This window comes from Cotesia glomerata, linkage group LG1, assembly GCF_020080835.1.
Source record: "Cotesia glomerata isolate CgM1 linkage group LG1, MPM_Cglom_v2.3, whole genome shotgun sequence".
NCBI lineage: Eukaryota > Metazoa > Arthropoda > Insecta > Hymenoptera > Braconidae > Cotesia > Cotesia glomerata.
The window spans coordinates 23,689,903-23,711,617 of record NC_058158.1 but is presented as its reverse complement, the minus strand read 5'-3'; the positions used below and the strand labels follow the sequence as shown (position 1 = coordinate 23,711,617).

Sequence of the window (21,715 nt, the reverse complement as noted above, 5' to 3'; positions counted from 1 at the left end):
TCGTCCCAGGAGAGTTAGGTCGATGGGTAACCATCGAACTTGAACACTAGTTAGCTGGTGAATGCTAGTATCTGTTCGACTCAATTTTTAAGTATTAACGGTGGCTTTCCATCATTAATATACTATCATCGTAATATACTATTTAATCTAATTAATTTTTTACGTTTATTATTTTTTACCGGTATACTACAGTAAAAATTAATGGTACTTTTCTGAATTTTTTGCATTGTATTTGTGAATAATTATTGAAAGAATTGTAATTAGATCAGGAATTCCCGAATGTCCTACGATTACTGTGATTTCAACGGTAATTTTTAAAGGAAACACACACACACACACACACACACACACCAGCCAGGTAAGCTTCCTGTGACCTTAAAACGTCGAGATCTGATGAAAACTCGATTTTTGCAAAATGGGGTAAAACCAATAACTTCCCGATTTTTGAAAATCTTCGATTTCTTTAGCGGGAAGTTAAAAAAGCTAAGGTATACCATACGATTTTGGCACAAAAAAAATTTTTGTTAAATATAATTGCATTTTTTCCGATGACCAACTGACCCGATTATTGAGCGAATTTTTTTAGAAATACTTATTACTGATATCTTAAAACCCATAAGCACTTTTTTTAATATTATCAAGTAGATTCGGAGAATAATGGATTTGAAAAAAATAAAAAAACTTTTATTTTTTACTCAAAAACGCGTGATATTTCAGAGTTGAGACTGGGCTGAGATGTTGTCCACAGTATAAGGTGTTTCAGGAAAAAAAGTTAGCCGTGTTGCAATCGGGGCATTTTACCCCAGCTTGTCTGGCGAGGGCCTTTATAATTTTTTTCATACATGAACGGATGTATCCAGCATACATAAAAACATATAGGCTAGTATATAAAAATTGTTCACATACGTTTTCGGCGAAAAAAATATAAATGGCTTATACATTTTTTACATCTTTGCTCATATGTCTTCATCTACTCAAAAAAAAAAAACTAAATAGTAAAATTTGTTTAGATTCTAGTTATTTTTTAGTGTTTTAAATGGTAAATGGAATAAATATTACAAAACACTATGTGAAAAAGTATAAAAATCAACATTTATAATTTAATATTGAAAAAAGTGATTTGTAGTGGCTACTATAATAAATAACGACTCCTACTCTTTAAAAATTATTGTTTCAAACAATAAAAAGCACTAAGTTAATAATTATAGTTTTTTTTTGTCATTGCCTTAATACATTATTTTACCTTGTAAATATCTCGAGTCAAAATCTCTAACGTTATTCCAACGTCTCCAACGTTATTTCAACGTTTCCAACGTCTCAAACGTGATTCCAACGTTTCCAACGTTACAAGCGTTAATTCAATGTTTTGAACTTTACAAATAATTAAAAATATATCTAGACATGAAAGACAAAAAATGTATATAATGTATAGTGATCATTCCACGCCAAATCGACCATTTTTGAACCCGATTCCTTCCAAATTTTTTCAAAGTGGGATTCCTTCATTTAATGTTTTTAACTCCCCACTAAGAAAATTGAAAATTTAAAAAAATCGGTAAGTTATGGATTTCACCCTGTTTTTCGAAAATTGAGTTATCAACAGATCTGTACGTTTTGAGGTCCTAGGCAGCTAATTTGACTTTTCCAAAGTGTTGTATTCTATTTAAAATTGTTGATTGTATGAGTGTAATTTTTTAACAAACAGATTAGATCATAAATCAATCTATGATATAGCTTCCAATAAATAATTATTTGATTATATACATTTATATATTTATTCTGTATTTATGTTTAATTATTTATCTTGTATTTATGTTAAACAATCGTGTAAAAATGTCATGTAACCTATTTAAGTGTTTTTATTTATTCACTATTGAATCTAGTTTTTAACTCTCTTTTTATTTATTATTTTTGCAAATTCAGAAGTAAAATGATTGATTATTATTTTTTAAGTTGAAAATAATATTACGTTGATTATTAACAAATCTATACTAATAAATAGAGAGCCGGTTTTTTTGTCCGGTTATACTGCGAAAACTACTGAACCGATAGGAATCATACTTATGCCATAAGATGCAGCGTGTTTCGGGGAAATAAGGTTTTAGTATATGATATGTTGGTGATTACTTATTCGGAAGCTATATTTTTTTGACTTAGAAATAATGAATATTTATTGTAACTGAATTTAGTCTAATCGATTGTCATTTGTTTAAAATAAATTTTTTAATTCTATTGGTTATGTTTATATAATAGGCAGATTTATTCACTTATGAGACCTGTAATTTCTTTAACTGAAACTTTCAATGCTCATTACAAATTTTTATTTTCATATCAATTATTATTTATTTTTGTAAGAAAGACACGGAAATGTTATAATGATTGCACATTGAAAGTTACAATGAATATTAGCCAGAATAATTACATGGATAAAAGGACATGTCAATTCGGTAATAGAATTGGGAATCTGTGCAAGTCAAAACAATACTAATATTATCTAAACTGAAAGACGAATAGTTTAAAACTATTTTTTTTTATTTACTCTACTCTGCAACTTTCTTAAAATAAAAATTAATATATAATTTTTATTTTTAATTACTATTAAATAACTATTTCGCCATGCATGCATTAAATGGTAATTTAATTATTAAATAACTAATAACTACAAAGTAAATCTTTTTGTAATTTATTTGACACTCTGTAAAATTTTTATTTTTGATATTTCTCAAAACTTACTGGTCAGAATTGATTCTAATCCACAGGAAATCCAAATTCGGCGGAATTCTTTAAAAATGCCGCTAATTTAGTTCGAATCATTCAAAAATTATGAGATGCTTTCACACACACACACACACACACACACACACACACACACACACACACACACACACACACACACACACACACACACACAATTTTCAATTTTCTTAGTGGAAAGTTAAAAATATTAAATGAAGGAATCCTACTTTGAAAAAATTTGGAAGGAATCGGGTTTTAAGGTGGTCGATTTGGCGTGGAATGCACTATTTATTATATAAATTTTTTGTTTTTTATGTCTACATATATTTTTATTTATTCGTAAAGTTCAAAACATTGAATTAACGCTTGTAACGTTGGAAACGTTGGAATAACGTTGGAGACGTTGGAAACCTTGGAGTCGCGTTTGAGACGTTGGAAACGTTGGAATAACGTTGGAGACGTTGGAAACCTTGGAGTCGCGTTTGAGACGTTGGAAACGTTGGAATAACGTTGGAGATTTCGACTCGGGTATATTCACGTTGGATACACTAAAATGTAAAATTCTTGCCATAAAAACTTAATAGCCTTCATTTTGATATGATTTCCACGTATCACACAATAATCTTCACTGATAGAAGGATTTATTTGTATTAAATAATATTTGCTAATAGTTAACAAATCATTTATTAGAGACCAATTTTTAGTATTAAACAAATATTTCTTAGTATTTAAAAAGATTTGTTTGTATTTAATAAATCTGATATTTATTTATTAAATATTAATAAATCTTTTTAAATACTAAAAGATATTTGTTAAGGACTAACAAATGGCTTCTAATAAATGATTTGTTAAATATTAACAAATCTTTTTAACTATAAACAAATCCTTCTATCAGTGTTATACATGCAAAATGGTGAAATTGAAGTTGAAATTATTAATTATTATTATTACACTTTAAATTTTTCGACATTTACATAGCTTTTATTACTGTTTGAAATAATATTTTTTTCTATATAATTGAATTGTAACGTTTGAATTATTTAATTCATAAGTTAACTGTGAACATCGTGTTCTTACTATTTGAAATAGTTAGTATTCATTATCAATTGATTATTATTTCTTATAAATCCATTATTAATTATTATAGTTTAGTTTTTTCTGTAGGGACTAACATCGAGAACATAGCTAACATAAAGTAAAAAACAATTATTCGAACATTCCAGATATTTCGTATACAAAATTTAAATTTAAATGTATCGTAGTATTTATGTCTCGTCGAAGTATTTAATTAAAAAGAAAAGAAAGCTATTTTATTAAACTTAAAATATTCGTAACAAGTGAAAAGTTAAAGATAAAAAGTTAAAAAAAAAAAAGTTGTTTGTAGTTTCTTTGATTTTTTTTACTTGATTCAACAATAATATCAATAGATATTGACGGACATGTTACTTTTTTATAATCTGGAGCACCAGTCAAAAATTAAAAACTTGAAAAAATTTTGCAAACAAATCCTTTATGTGCCTTATTACATGCTATGCTCTGATAATATAATTTTTTTTTTTTTTCGTTGTGAATAATTATTGTACCGTCACGTTACAAACATGTTTTTCGCTCGACATAGTACAGAGAATCGATTCTTTTATGATTCCATATTCAGTCAATAAATAATATTTTCAAGGAAAGTTATTAAAGCTTGAAGTTATTTTGATGTTTTTTGAATGACGATTACTGCAAAACAAATCTGGATCATAAAATAAATTTGTTTTATTCACAAAATAAAAAAGAAAAATAATAACTAGTTATAATGCTGACTTACGGCGATAACATTTTTCTTTTAACTATTAAAATTAATAAATAAATATTTTTTATTTGTAGTAATAAATAAATATATAATGAAGATAAAAGTCAATTAATCATGTAATAGAATATTTCACATTGAATTTTTGATATTGTTTATACTGGTGTATAATTGATAAATACTTTTTAGAATTTATAAATACACAAAAGCATAAGTCTCTAAAATAATACTGTAGTCCGGTCTTAAGATCAGTATCTTAATTCAATCGTAAACTTAGACGTGTTGTGTCTCACTTCACGGTATAGTGACAGCAGTAAAATTGCAGCACGTTGCAACCCTATCCCCTCTTCAAAGACATTATCCCCTCCCACCCCTCTTGATAACCACTTGTATGGCATACCCCACCTTTCGTCTGACCGTTCCTCTGGCACCCTCAACTGCTGGTGGCCTTCACTTACTACTACTATTGCTCTTTCTCTCTTTCTCTATCTTTTTCCTTTTTCTTCATTTATCTCTCTTATTCACTCTATCACTGGTTACGTTTTATTCACTTGCCATGGTCGCGCCGCCGCGACCGCCGTCGTTTCTTCGAGCCACCGCACGCCAACGTGAATTTCCACGGAGTGCTGCCGCTACCAACACGGTTAGTAAGTTACGGACTATATGTTAGTGACGATGTGATTCTATCTGAAAATACCGAGTTTAATAGTTTAATAATATAACAATTTACGTTGTTAAAACAGTAAATGGATTATCTCTCTATTTATTTCACTGCACTGTTCTACTGATTGTTATAAAGTTTTAACATTATTTCAAAGGAAAATGAATATTTTTTATATTTAAACACACTATTGTTCGTTGTTATGACGTTCTTGCTCTTACTATAAGTCCAATATGTTCTTTAATGCGTGCATCTGCTTGTAAGAAACCATGTAAGTGAAACAGTGTGAAATACATTTTTCGGTGCAGCCACAATGCATGGATTTTCTTTCATAACTTATAACTTACAAGTGATACAAGGACTTGTGAGTTCAGGTAGCAAAAGAATGTTCATAAGGTGTAATTGAACTATATATCATTTGAAAGGTACTCTCAAACTTCCACAGGCGTATCCGGAGGGCTGGACCTTGACTTCCGGGGGCGGTGACTTCCTGTTGTAACTGCGCGTGTTCCACGTGACAGGCGCGAGCGCATATACTTGCTGCGCAACATACACGCGAGCTTATAAGAAAACAAAAATGAAAAAAAAAAATTTTTAACGTGATAAGATATTGAGAGAGTGATTGTTTTTTTTTTTTTTTTTTTGTTTCTGTCATTTGAATCTTTTTAATATTATACAATCATGAACTGAGTTAGATCGTTTTAACGATGTATGTGTACATGTAAATATATTTATAAAATATATATGCTCATATATATACACATATGTATATATATTTATATTCATTTACAAATGATTTGCGTAGCGTGGGAATGAGATAAATAATAAAACAGCTGTTGTGATCCTCTTCCTTTGGTTGCGGTTTTACTATCACAACTATAAAATACCGTCCAAGTATAAAATGAAGATTTATGAAGAGAATTAAGAAGTTAAAGTGATAAAAAATTTAAGTGTTTAATCTCAAAGGTAAAAGTTTTTTTTTTAATACCTAAAATATATATCATAAACTATAATAAGAAAATTTTTATTGATAATATTTTTGGTAAAATTCAAGTAACAATCCAAGGTCATAATTTTACTCTACAAATCATTACTATTATTATTCAATTTATCACAGTTACTTGAAGATCATCTACTATGTCCGTCGTTATTTGAAGTAAAATTAATAACACTTTTAATAAAATTTACGGGGATAAGCTAGAATGAAATTTTAAGATAAATAAAATTAATTTACTGACAATCACTTATTCACCAAAGGTGTTATTTTAACGTAAAATTACATTTTTAAATTTCATATTTATAACTACCTTAGCAATTCGCTAGCAGCAATTAATAAGGTATCAACTTTACGATAGCAAGTCATTTTAAACTATTTCATTATTGCATCAAGTCTATAATCACTCAAGTGGGTCGTACAACTGATACGAATAATACAATGTTGCCAGTAGTATAACATTTATTTGCTTATTGGACGTCACTGTTTTTCGTTTGATAAAATGAATATTTCTATTGATTGTTATTTTACTTATCATTTATTCACTGCCAAGTTACAAGTAATTAACAGTTGCGAATTTTTTAATTTTAAATAATCTTTTGAGCAAACTGATTTTGTTATAGATATAAATGTTTTATAGAATAACAACAGTAGAGTTAAATACATAATACTAATTAGTTATTTCACAATCACAATTTTAAAAAAGATCTAATGAATGTATGATAAATGATCGTGTATATACTTATTTACGACGAAATTTGTAAAGAAGCGTCGGGCAAATGAGCCGAGAAATTAGACTGAAATTTGTGAATAAATTGTACTTAATAACATTCTACAAAGTAATGATTTGATTGATTTTAATTCAAATCGATTTACATCAAGCAATAGTAGAAATAGGAATTTTAATAAATTATAAAACAATATTTGTCAATTGAATTATAATAAAGTTCATGATTATTTAGTATCAAATTAAACCCTAAACCAGCCTATGCATTTAAAATTTTAAATTAAAAAATTTCGTACTTTGAAAATTTTTAAGTTGACAGGATAAGTGATCAGTTATTTCATGATCAACAAGAATCGTCAAATGACATTGTTATTGAATATATATACACACTAGCCGTTCCCGCCCGCTTCGCTGGGCGAATTGTAATAGAAAATAAATTAAATTTTATTTTTGTATGAACGTAACTATGCCCCGCAGATAAAATTGTAAGCATCGATACTGTTTTGACTTGTACAGATTCCAAATTCCATCAAATTAGCCTGTACCTTTTATACATGTGATTTTTCTAGTTAATATTAATTATAACTTTCAATGCGCAATCATTATAACATTTCCATGGCTTTCTTACAAAAATGAATAATAATTGCCACGAAGAAAAAAATTTTAAATGAGCATTGAGTTTCAATTAAAGTAATTGTAGGTCTCATAAGTGGTTGAAATCTGCCTAGCTTAAAGTGCGACGAATTTTCCGTTTACTAAAATTTTCTTCGTGATATCAATTTTTTATAGAAAATTAATTGTACATGTTTTTTATGAATTATATTGAAATAAGTAGCCAAATTTCTTTTCCACATCTCAAGTGTTTAAAAAATGCACTCATTTTAATCTGTTACATTCTCGCGATCCTGCAATAAAAGAATTTATCAGTTTTGTGATCTGCAAAACTAAAATGAATGTAAAATTCTTAGTCCGTTGACTAAATTACTACATATAATGTTAAATTTTGAAAACATTACAATCACTTTTCCTCCGCTGCCAAAGAGACGATTGTTGTGAAGAAATTTTTACTGAATTTATTGAAGTTTAATAGATATGTCCTAAGTTTCATGTCTCAAGAAGTTCTAGTTTATAAACGAAAACATTTTTTTTCCATTTTACTCCTCATTTTGACATAACCTACATATGAAGACAATTATCGCTAAATTCGTTTTTAGCTTATATCCAATTATTAAGAAAGAAGAATATTTAAAACGGTTGACCTTGGAGGCCATCTCTGTAATGTCTTGTTTCTCTTGAGATTCTTTTAAACTTTATATCTGTAGGAACTGTATTTGAAGAATATGAATTTTTTGATAATTAACACCCCCGCACTCCTATGTGGAGGAGGAATTTCGTAAGATCCTATTCAAGATGATTTCTACATTATAAATAAAAAATTCCTACTAAATTTATAGTATGTACAGTAGGTTACAGTTTGGAAATAGAAATTTAATATTCTAACACCCACCCCCGCAATCATTATTAGCGGGGGTTATTGCAAAATCCGCTCTTAGGTCATTTCTGCATCACATATAGAAGACTCTAGCTAAATTTTTAGTCTGTAGGAGCTATGGCTTAAAAATAAAAAATTTTCATTGTTAATACCCACCCTCGCAACCCCCTATAGGGTGAGCTATCTTAAAATTCGTTCATAGACTACTTTTATATCTCTTACAGAAGATTTCTACGAAATTTGGAGTCTATAGGAACTATAGTTCAAAAACGGGAATTTTTTATTTTTAACGCCCTCGCAACCCCTTTTGGGGAAAGTATTTCCTTAAATACGTTCTTAGCTTACCTCTACATAGCAAAAGTAATATTTCTACCAAATTTCACATTTCTAAGTCCTATGGTTCCCGAGATTTCGTGATGACTGACTATATAGATGGGAATTATTCGATGATCCTTCGAGTGGGTAGGTGAGTGGGTAGGAGTAAGCGTGTGGGTGCGTGGGAGTGTGTGAGTGGATTCTTAGCTGAATGTAAAAGAACATAATCCGTCTAATATACCCGGTTGAAATCCATGAAAACAAAAGAATCAAGAGAAAATGCTTGTCTTTTGTTTTTATTAGCGGGACAAATGTTCATAAAAGTAAAACAGCAATAAAAAAATGAAAAAACGTTGGAATTCGAAAAATAAAAAATCATAAACCATCTAGGAAAAATTTCGTATCGAATGGTTGTAGTTTCGAGTCGATACGATCAGTGGTTTAGGCGTGACTGAGCCGCAAACAAAGACCATTTTCATTATATGTATATAGATTGACACGAAGAAAAAAATCTGAAAAACGATTGACCCTAAAGGACATTACTGAAACTTCCCGCTAATTCCGTTTCCAAGCGCTTAAAATTTTTTATCGTTAACACCCATCCCCGTGATCCTTATTGGAGGCGATTCGTTATAAAATCCGCTCTTAGATTATTTCTATATCACGTATTGAAGACTCCTCCTAAATTTGAAATCTATAAAAGCTTATAGCTCGGAAATTAAAAATTTTAATTGTTAACATCCACCCCCGCAAAGCCCTGTGAGGTGAGCTATCGTAAAATTCGTTCGTATGTTATTTCTACATCTCTTACGAAAAATTCTTACCCATTTTGGAGTCTATAGGAGCTATAGTTTAAAAATGGGAATTCTTCATTGTTAACGTCCCCGCAATCCTCCTCGGAGTGGGATATCGTAAAATTCGTTTATAAATTATTTTTACATCCCTTATACAAAATTCCTACAAAATTTGGAGTCTGTAGGAGCTATAGCTTGAAAACGAGAATTTTTCATTGTTAACGCCCCCGCAAACCTCTTTGGGGGAGAAATTTCTTAAAATCCGTTCTCAGCTGACCTCTACATGGAAAAAGTAATATTCTTACCGAATTTCAAGTTTCTTGGTTCGATGGTTCCCGAGATTTCGTGATAAGTGACTATATCTATAGAAAGTCTCTTATATGTAGATATATACATACAGATTTTGAATTTTTTGCAATTTTAAAAAGGTTAATACGTAGACTTATAAAAATGGATTGCCAAAACCGTTGCCATAGACAATAATTCATATCACAATGTTGTAGATGCGTGGGTGGATGCGTGGGAGTGCGTGGGTGGATGCGTGGGAGTGCGTGGGTGGATGCGTGGAAAGGTGTGTGGAAACGCGTTTAAAAACGTTCAAGTGACGTTAGGCATTTTGCCGGTGTTTATGAGCTCAAATATGAAGAAGAAGAAGTGATGTTCATTTGTTTTATTAACAGAAACAAATGACTATCCACATAAAATTGAAAAAAAAAATGGTAAAGGGTTGATGGAATTTAAAAAATTAGCAGCCTAAAACCTTCTACAATTAATTCCGCGTCGAATGGTCATAGTCTCATGCCGATCGTTCCAGTAGTTTTAAAGTTTACCGCGGTGGAAAAAAACAAAAGTTGCTTGTATATATATATATATATATAGATTATTTATATCTATCAAAATGCCTATAAAAGTAGCAAATATTCGAATTTTTATAATGTAATATCGTAAATTTTAAACGTAAAATTATCAAAGTAACCGTTTTGAAAGTCTGGTCCTGGATTGCAATATTACAATTGTAATATTACCTTTAATTTTTTTCCTCATGTAGGAAATGCATCAAATCTTTATCATGTATTAGTGTATCAAACATGTTATTTTTATTATCATTAGTATTATTGGAAAAATTTATCCGAAAATGGATATCTATTGTTTATCATACAAAACCGTAAGTAGAATTAAATAATAATGTCTTATGTCATTATTACATAGAGAAAATTCAACATTTACAATTGTTATCGTCTTTCGTAATAATTGGCAATATTTATCATCACGACAATAATAGTTACCATCACGTGTATTTAAAAACTCTAATCCTACTCGCGTCGAAAATACAACTTACAGTTTTGACGATTTAACTTTATTTTCTTTGAAGTCGTCGATTTACTAACAATTTTACTTCATATCTTGACTTTTTTTGACTTAATCTTGACTTTTCAAAAGATTTTGTTTGACTTAAAAACAATGACATTCAGAAGTCCAGTATTTGAATGCCACAGAAACCAGGAATTTTGAATTAATAATTTATTATTCTTTCAGTTACATAGGATTTGTGTATTTCTTCTTGTTTTATTACACTATAAGACGATCGATAAATACTACAATTTAAGAAATTACATTCAACAAATACACAGCAAGAAAATTCTATGAAAATTTCCAATACAACTATCGTAATACTGGACTATATACTCTTATTACTGGCAAATTTAAAATATTTTATACGACTACTAGCGGACCCGACAGACGTTGTCCTTTACACACGTCTTAAATTTGAAAATTTTAAGCTTATTAAAATGAACTGTTACAGTTTGGATCGTTTCCATAAAAATTATCATTAAAACGTTATTACAATGTAATATTTAAATTAGCACACAGAGAAAAAAGAATAAAAATTAAAGTTTCGCGCAACTGCTGTCGTATTTTAGCATCGGCGCGACCGTGTGACAAGAGTCGCACGGAACCATATTTTCAACATTAAATAAAAATTATTGTTTTTAAAGCTAGAGTTCCGGGTGTCAAGACTTTTTTTTCAGAAATTTTCTCTTCCTTAAGGATCTTTTTCCGATTTTTTCTATCATCTATAGTTATTGAGTTGTTTACAAATATCTGCGATTTTTTATTTTGTTTATATTTTTTGTTAATAAAAAATTGGAATGTTTATCAAAAAAATAAAAAAACATTATTTTCAGAATTTAATTCCGCATCGAATGAGTGATTGTTCATATTTTTATCACAATTTCTAAGATTTTTCTCAGTAAATTTACACAGAATTTTTACACAGGATTAACACAAAATTTTCTTGAATCTGATCGCAGTGCCTACTATTGGGTCACACTGAAACTAAAATAAAATATTTTTGAATATTCGATTAGGCGATCACAGCGCTGACTTCCGGACCCAATGTAAAACACTCCAAGATCAACAACAATTTATAAATAAAAAATTAATTAAATAAACATTTTCTCGTGGACTGAATTGTGAATCTAAATAATTCTCGAATCCACCTGAAGACATACAACAAATTTCATCAAAATCGGTCCAGCCGTTTAAGAAGAGTTCAGTGACAAACACACGCACAAAAGAAATATATAGAGTAGATAGATATACATAAAAATTTACTGTTTAGAAAAGATTTTTTACAATTTATTATCGTAATTTTATTAACCCCTGACAAGCACATATCTAAACCGTATCCCTCTTTAGGCATTGAGGGTGAAAAGTACCCAACATATTTCATTTTCAAATATCTTGGTCCCTAATAAAGATAGAGAATTTTTTTTTTTTAAATCAAAGCTCAAAAAATTCTCTATAAAATAGATATAATATTAAATTAATTAGTGCCAATTAAAATAGATAAAAATACTATTGAAATTTATATATAAACAAAAAATTATAACGAAATAAAATTTTGGGGTGGGTACTTTTTACCTAGTGTGCTTGTTAGGGGTTAAAAGATTATTGTATTAAATTCAATTATAGAAAATACGATATTACTATCGCAAATAGTAAGAGAATAAAAAATAAGATGTAAAAATATTATTATTTTTGTATTCATTTTTAAAATTTTCAGTACTGCCTTTGTATCTTTTCAATAGAAGTAACAAATTTTATGATCGTTGAATTGGAATATTTCTCAATTAGTGTGAGTGTAGGCCGTGCACAGTGCTAGACTACGAGTTTATGTAAGTGCTGAAGAACATCTGTAGTAGTTTACTTCAGATAGTGTAGCGAGAGAGTCTCTGGCTACCAATTAAGAATTCTGGATTCGATTCCCGGACAACAATGTAGATTTGTTTTTTCGGTTACTGTAAAGTTACTGATGAGTCAAACCTCCCTTCTTTTTTCTTTCTTCTTCTCTCTCTTTTCCCAAAATTTCTTTACAAAATTCCGACTGTCAATTTTTACAATAGTTGAATTGTAAAGTTTACTAACACATCTTGTAGGGGAGAAGGGGAGAAGGGGAAAGAATAGGAGTTACGGTAATTATTACGTGAAGCGTTCCACATTCACGTAACAGGATATTGGTAGGAAAGGATTGAGAAAGGAATGTGGAGAGGATAATCTTAATGTGAGTTTATAGAATATGCGAGAAAAAATTATTAGATAGCTCGGACTGGGATTCGAACCCAGAACCTTCCGAAGACATGTCGGCTACTCTACCATTTGAGCTATCCGGTCTATACCAAATTTCCATTCGCTTATTCTATATACATTAAGCCACACCGTCCATCTTACAGCAAGCATTTTTACAAATATAAATAATGCTGTGAAGCGGGAAAGAATAGGAGTTACGGTAATTATTACGTGAAGCGTTCCACATTCACGTAACAGGATATTGGTAGGAAAGGATTGAGAAAGGAATGTGGAGAGGATAATCTTAATGTGAGTTTATAGGGGCAATTGAACCACTCGACTTAAAAAATTGAAAAAACGCTTCATGCTCTTAGAATTAAATTCTAATATGTTAAACTCGGATGTGATCAAAATTTGAAATCATTGCGATTAATAAATTAAAAAAAATTGAGATTTTATTATTTTTAGACATGTAAACTTTTTTTTCGGCTGGTGATAATTTGTTTAATAATATTTCAATTTTTGAATTAATTGATAAAGTTTGAATTGTAGTAGTTGTATATACTTATACTTTATAATCCTTAACTTTGTTTATAGTGATATAATAGTTTATTTATTTATTATTTACTATTAATTGTCTTAAAATTATATGGGGTCAATTGAACCAGCAATCCCGGGGACGATTGAACCATACGGAGAAGCATGATGGGACATGCCCGCACATCTTGATTCTATGTGAAAAATACTCAGGGAAATAACCTAAAAATTTGATGAACTGAATTTATAATGAAAATTATTTTTAATTTATTTAATATAATATCTGTGCGGGGGTCAATTGAACCATTCAACGCGTTTGGATAAATTAATAATTTTAAAAAATTAAAGTTGTTTATTGACTAATTTATGTATTGACTAGCCGTTACCCGCCCGCTTCGCGTGGCGTACAATATACGTGTATTTGTATATCTATTTTCACAAATATAGGTATACAAATACATAGAGTGATCATATAATGGTACATGATCATCTATTAGGGCTTTTACCTTATATAAAAATTTTTAATTTTTTTTATATTTAATGCCTTCTTATTATCCTTTAGGAATTGAATTTTATAATTTTTTAATTAACGCCCACGCAAGGATTTGTGAGGGTGGCATTTCATAAAATTCATTCTTACAGCTCAAAAACTCCAAAAAAATCAATCTGGCCAAGTTTCAATCCTTTAGCTGCTATAGATTAAAAGGTACAATTTCTTTTAATTTTACGCCCACGCACGGACATGTGGGGGTAGAATTTAATGAAATTTATTCTTAACAGCTCAAAAACGCCAAAAAAGCATTCTGGCCATGTTTCAAAGTATTAATAGCTATAGATTGAAATTTACGAATTTTTCTTAATTTGACGCCCACGCACGGGCACGCCAGGGGGTGGAATGTCACAGAATTCGTTTTTAAAAATTTCTAAATGTAATTTGAAACATTCTGACCAAGTTTTGAACTATTAAAAGCCATAATTGAAAAATATGAATTTTTTTCGTGAACACCCCCGCAACCCCCCTTGTGGGTGGAATTTCGTGAAATCCGTTCTTAGCTGACCTCTACTTGGCAAAAGGAATATTCCTGCCAAATTTCAAGTCTCTAGGTCTTATAGTTCCAGAGATATCGTGATGAGTGACTATCTATATCTATAGAAAGTCTCCTATATATATATAGATAATGATAGAGACTTAATAAACTACCATTCTAAGAAAAAAAAAATTATTATTTAGTTTTAATTCGAATAGTAAAAAATTACTCAACTTTTTTTGGTTCAATTGACCCCCTTTTTCCCTATAATTAGCTCTATATTACTGAAATTTTCAAGTATCTTGCTAGTATTAGGGTAGAAGTACCGTTTATGGTCACTGTATCGTTTATGACCATTGATTGTTCAAATAAACGATAAAAATGAATTTATATTAATAAACCGCTACGAACAATTTGTTTTAATATAAATTTTTTAGAACTCAACAAAAATATGGTTATAATATTTTAATTTTTTATAAATTAATTCAAATGTTAACTGGCCAAAGACGGTGCTAAGGTGGCCAAAAACGGTACTTCTACCCTATTTTTTGAATAAAATTTACGGTAGTAAATCGTAAAAATTATCCGAACAAAAACAGTTTCACTGTAAAAAAATCGCGCCAAGTCCACGTTCATAAGACTATTAAGAGAAAAAAAAATTTTTTTTTTCTTCACAAAAAGATATAAAATAAAAAAATTGAAAAATCCAAGTAACCGATATGATTGTATACGATTTTCGAAAATTAAAAAAAATTTTGTTGTAAATTTAAAAATTAAAAAAAAAATTTTTGAACGTACTTGGTGTGCGTCATTGTGTATTTCAATTTTTTTGAAAGTCCTAGTAAATAAATTTTACGAATTTCATTAAAAGTAAAATATTTTGCAACCACGCACACCAAGTACGTTCCAAATTTTTTTTTTTTTTTAATTTTTAAATTTACAACAAAATTTTTTTTAATTTTCGAAAATCGTATACAATCATATCGGTTACTTGGATTTTTTAATTTTTTATTTTATATCTTTTGTGAAGAAAAAAAATTTTTTTTCTCTTAATAGTCTTATGAACGTGGACTTGGCGCGATTTTTTTACAGTGAAACTGTTTTTGTTCGGATTTTAGTATTTTTTGTAATTATAATAAAAATTTACAATTGGTACCAACTTAAGTATCGCGTTGGCTGCATTTTTTATAGCAAACTATCCCTTTGAAGCTACAGTTTATGTAAAAATAATTCAAGCGCACCCTGGCGGATGTAGATGCAAGCCTTGAAATATCTTTTTTCAACTGTAGTTTCCCATCTATTGGAGGATTACCATGTATTCTCGAATTATTTAGTCTGTGGCATGTCACTTTTTACATCGAAAAAAAGTCAGGATCTAAATTTTTGCGTTGCTATAGTTTGTGCTGATTAAATTTAATAATTTCAAGCAGATTAATTGTTATGATCGACTATTATTAATTAATGTCAGTAAAATAAAGTATGAATTACTGTTATAATATACAATTTAGAAAAAAAAAGTACCGTAGAATTAAATAAAATTTGCAACCTCAAAATATCGTCCTGCTTACAGTAAACACAGTCGGTAGTCTGGCGCTCCGTTTACAACGGATTTGAACGGAACTTGGCGCCAGATTCTACCGAATCTGTGGATTAAATGCCAAGTCCACCGTTGCTATTGTATTTAATAAATATTAACATAGTAAAATAGTAAAAATTTCTTTAATTTTTTTACCGTGTACAAAATCGAGTACCATTCCAATGTCCGTGTAAAAAACTGCTGATTATTTATTTATTTATTTATTTTATCTCTTAATATTTAAGAATACGTCATAACTATTTCTGTACGATATTTTTCATTTTACATTCAACTTTTTTCACTTCATAGCTTAAAAAATTATGTTAAAATCAATTTTATTTTTACTTCATTATGACTTTTTTTTGTCTAAATTATCTCATACATTAAAATGAACCATCTTTGATAAGAACCCAAGAGATATTGACTTGTTTATGACTTGTTTTATTAAATAAAAAAAACTCATTTTGAAAAATGACCGAGTTATATGGATTTAATTATGACTTTTTTTGTTTCAAATCGATCCTAACTAAGCCAAAAAAGTTAAATATTAGGATTAGAGTTAGTAATACACGAGGTACCGATTACTTTCGTGATGGTAATAATATATTGCTATCGTGATGGTAAATATTGACAGTTTTCATTATGGCAGTAACCATATAGTAAAATTTTAGTCAATAATATTATAAGTTAGTACCCAACTAGAAATTTTTGGGTGGTGGCGGTGGTTAGGTGCAAGTTTGGCCTGCTGAATTCCAGATGTAACCCAGTTGCGAGTCCCTGCCAAGTTTGGCTTTCGAACTTTGGCCGAGTTAAGCTCCCAAATCAGGCCGAAATTCAGAAAGTAACGCAGCTGCGAGTCGTTGTCAAATTTGGCTTCCTGTTTTGGCAATAGTAAGAAAACCACACTTGCAAGTAACGACCTAAGCCAAATTTTTAAGAGTGTACGGAAATTTACCCTAATCCGACAGACCTTTTTTGATGAGAAAAATAAAAATATTGTGTTGAGTTTTTTTATGTAGTTTTTTTTTTTCACTTGTAGAATTATTAAGATTAGGAGAGAGGAGATCGGAAGAGTCAAGTTCAAATTTTCACATACCCACACACACATGCGTGCGCGCGCGCACGTAAGCCTATTTTACGTTACTCTCAAAATTAATTATTAAAAATCATATACGCCCTAAGCGAGATTCTTACACAGTACCCGACACACGAGAAACCGATACCGTACCGCATGGCTACACTGTCGATAGAGGTTCGCCTGTCTTGAGTAGACTAATAAGCTTGATAGTCAATTTCTGGATGAGGGAGTAGAAGATTACTATTTTTTTTGAAAATCGCATGTGAGGTGCACCCGGTGGTGATTTGGCACTCTAAATTTCGGCAATTCCACAGGCTTGCTTAAGTGAACCCGACTTTGGCATACCAACCTTCAGCGAACTTTCGGTTTTTGTTGGTAAATGCCAGTTAGGAAGTCGAATGTTATGCCTAAATATGGCCTTGCCACACACTTTCCTAGCTAACTCCGATTTTGGCATACCAAACTTCGGTTACCGTAATTTCGTACCAGTTAGACAATCTATATACACTGTAAAAAATTTTTTGGACTCGGTGTGGTGTAAATGATTCGGTGTTAAAATTTTTAACACGGACGGTGTGAAAATAACACTAAGCGTAATGTTAAATTTGAACGGTGTGAATTCTAAATTTCACACCACCAAGCGTGTAAATGTATTTCCTGAAAATTTCTCATTAATTAATTTGATTGTTTAGTTTCAGACTTGTACGATATTAAATTATAAATATAAACATGTAGAAATAAATATTTAAAAGTATGTTTTTTTTTTATATAATAGTTAATAAGATACAAGGTCATTTCGTAATTATTGACATTTTTAAAGATATAAGCTCATCCCGATGTTACACCCATCAAGACCTTTTATTTGAGTACCCACATGCATTTTGATATATTTTTCATATATACATATATATAATATATATATAAATATATATATATATATATATATATATATATATATATATACATATATATAATATATATAAATATTAGAGTGGTCCAAAAAAAAATAGATTTTTGCCTATCATCTTAAAAGCTTCTCTAAGGTATAAAAAAAAATTCTCTCCAAAGCGCAGCTTGATATCTCAATTCTTCATGAAGCTCAATGAATTTTTATTTTCCCATTTAAATAATACGTAAAAAAATTTTATTTACGTTTTCATTCGGTAAAACTATGAAATACATTTTTTTTTGTATTTTTCGTCAATTATTCTTGTAGGAAATTTAATTTTCTACAAAAAAGTACTGAGGTAGTTTCTTCGTAATCTTAACGAGTAAAAAGTTATTGAGCTTTAAATACTCGCACAAAAGAAAATTTAAACGAAGATAGTTTCAAAGCAACTTTTCGAAAAATTTTTTGGTAACTGTATGTAATGATTTCAAAATTTATCAAATTAGACTGTTTCTAATATAATTAACACGTGTCTTTAGATGAAGTATTAACTGTGAATTATGAATAATTTCTCTCATTACAATTTAGATATTTTTTCCTATGAGCAGTGATTTTTCAAAATTGAACTTGAATTTCATTACGGAATCTGAATCAAGAGCAAGCTAGTACTTCCGGATATATACTGAAGTAAATTTTTTCATTTAAGAACATGTAGGACAGATAGAATAGGTGAATATTTAAATTTTGAACATGATGCTGGGACATTTTTTGACCGAATGAAAAATCATGGAACTTTGCAGGAGTACGTAAATAGAAGTCTTCGTGAATTGATTCTTTTATTTTTGAATTCAATCATTAAAAAAAAAAATGATAAATAAACAGGTAGAGTTCGTGCGTAAAACTGCCTAATCTCAGGAGTCATCACATATTTAAATTGACAAGCTTAACTATAAAGAAATTGCTAATAAACTTACAACCAATATAATCTTTAAGACTGATTTAATTTTTTGGTTTTTTCTTATTTTAGTTTATATGACTTATAAGACATAATTATTAAAATGCAGCTAGGTTAGGGTAAAAAACTGATTGTCAACAAAAAATTTAATTTACTATATATCTTCATGTAGGCCGCAAGAGAGTGCTAAAAGTAAATTATCTAGTTAAAATTTTTTAAGCAGTGGTTAGAGTATTTACAAAGTCTGGTAATCTGCTTCAGTGCATTTTACATGTGGTTCAAATAAACAAACCGATATATTAAATTATCATTTGTTGTCACTGGTCCAGACTGAATTACCGATATCAGACTGTATACCATGTTTTTAAGAAAAAAATATAAATTACATAATCAAATACTTTGAAACAGAAAATGTGATACAACATGGATTCTAAAATCATATCTGATTGAATTTTCTTTTATTGCGAGTATTTAAAGCTTAATAACTTTTTACTCGTTAAGATTACGAAAAAACTACTTCAGTACTTTTTTCTAGAGAATTAAATTTCCTAGAAGGATAATTGATGAAAAATACAAAAAAAAATTTTTTTCGTAGTTTTACCGGATGAAAACGTAAATAAAATTTTTTTACGTGTTATTTAAATGGGAAAATAACAATTCATTGAGCTTCATTAGGAATTGAGATATCAAGCTGCGCTTTGGAGAGAATTTTTTTCATACCTAAGAAAAGTTTTTGAGACAGCAGCACTTGAAAAAAAAAATAAAAATGTTTTTTTTGGACCACTCTAATAAATATATGAAATATATAAAAAATTGATGTGGGTACTCAAATGAAAGGCCTTGATGAGTGTAACATCGGGATGAGCTTATATCTTTAAAAATGTCAATCGTTCGCAAGATACAAGGTCATTTCGTAATTATTGATATTTTTAAAGATATAAGCTCATCCCGATGTTACACTCATCAAGACCTTTCATTTGAGTACCCACATGCATTTTGCTATATTTTTCATATATACCTATATATAATATATATAAATATATGAAAAAATGATGTGGGTACTTAAATGAAGATTCTTGATGAGTGTAACATCGGGATGAGCTTATATCTTTAGAAACGTCAATAGTTAAAAAAGTACAGTGCAATTCAACAAAAGTCATCATTTAAGAAACCAAAATTTTATTTATTTATAGTTCACAAGTCTAGGCAGTTACATAGAGACTGCAAAGCTGCTAGTAATAGTTATTAAATTTTCAAAGTTATAAATAATAACACGGAATAATGTAAAACAGTAAATTACACCGTGTTAAATTTACATGAGTGAAAATTTCACACGGAGGAAATTTTACACCGACATTTCACACTTACACGGCGGTGTAAAAGTCCCTGAGTCCAACTTTACACCGAAATTTTTTACAGGGTAGTATACTGAACTTAGGCAATGTCGCAAAGTTTCGTAATCACATCCGAATGTGGAATTCTTTTGGCATGGCAATGTTCATTTTGACTAATGTAAAATAAAATACAAACTAGGCTTGCCTTAGTTCGGAAAGTCAAGTTTGCCCAAACTGATTCTTAGGCATACCTCACTGAAATTCTAATCCGATATATAGTTAGTTATGCCAGACTTAGGCGAGTCTAATAAGTTTAATGCATGATCACAACCAGACCGGGATTTTTTTCGACTTGCCTCATATGGAAGTTACTTCATACTAAATGGTATGCCGGACTTCAGCAATGCTATAGATTCCCCTAGTTCCATCCAAATTTGGCAAGCCGAACTTCACCAAACCTTCGGTCGACGTTACCTACATAGTCAAACTTTCCAATTGTATAAGTCGAACTTCGGCAAATCTTTGGTTTCCGTTACTCATACTAATCAAGCATTCTGAAGGCTTGCCGAAGTTCAACAATGCTGTAGATTTACCTAGTTATACGCGAATTCGGCAAACCGAACTTCAACGAACCGTTGGTTTCCGTTACTTCATTCAAGTCAGGCTTTTCAATTGTATGTATGTTGAATTTCGGTAAGCCTTTAGTTATCGTTACGTATACTAACCACGCATTCTGAAGGTATGCCGAACTTTTAAAATGTCACAGGTGTCCCTAGTCACTCTTAAATTAGGCAAGCCAAACTTCGACAAATCTCTGGTTTCCATTAATCATACTAATTAGGCGTTCCGAATGTTTGCCGAACTTTTGAAATGCCACAAATGTCCCGAGTTACACTCAAAATTTTCCCTAACAGGCAAGCCGAACTTGTCCTTCACTGATTCTTCGGCATTCCTGACAACATTTTCTAGTCAGGTAACTAGCACTATTAAATAAAAATAATAATAATTGTGAATATTGAATTTTCACCATGAAGTTGATTTCATTTCCTGTATTCTTACCGATCATTTTGCATTGAAACTAATTAATTCCCAATAGGTTCATAATAATGGAATCTATAAGTTATATTTTGAGAAGATGTGCAAAAGATGGATAGTCGCAGTATTCAGTGACCGAAAATTCCAAAATTCATTGTTAAAAGTACGTGGGAATTGTGCATCAAATACAGAAATTTTA

General features: G+C 29.9%; 1 long non-coding RNA gene across 1 annotated transcript; it reads right to left on the bottom strand.

Moving 5' to 3' along the window:
* Positions 1–3,004: 3,004 nt before the first annotated feature.
* LOC123275261 lies at positions 3,005–6,598 on the bottom strand. Its single transcript, XR_006511652.1, has 2 exons — positions 6,500–6,598; positions 3,005–3,284 (listed from the first exon to the last, which is right to left on the bottom strand). It is a non-coding gene; the product is annotated as an uncharacterized LOC123275261 (long non-coding RNA).
* Positions 6,599–21,715: the final 15,117 nt, after the last annotated feature.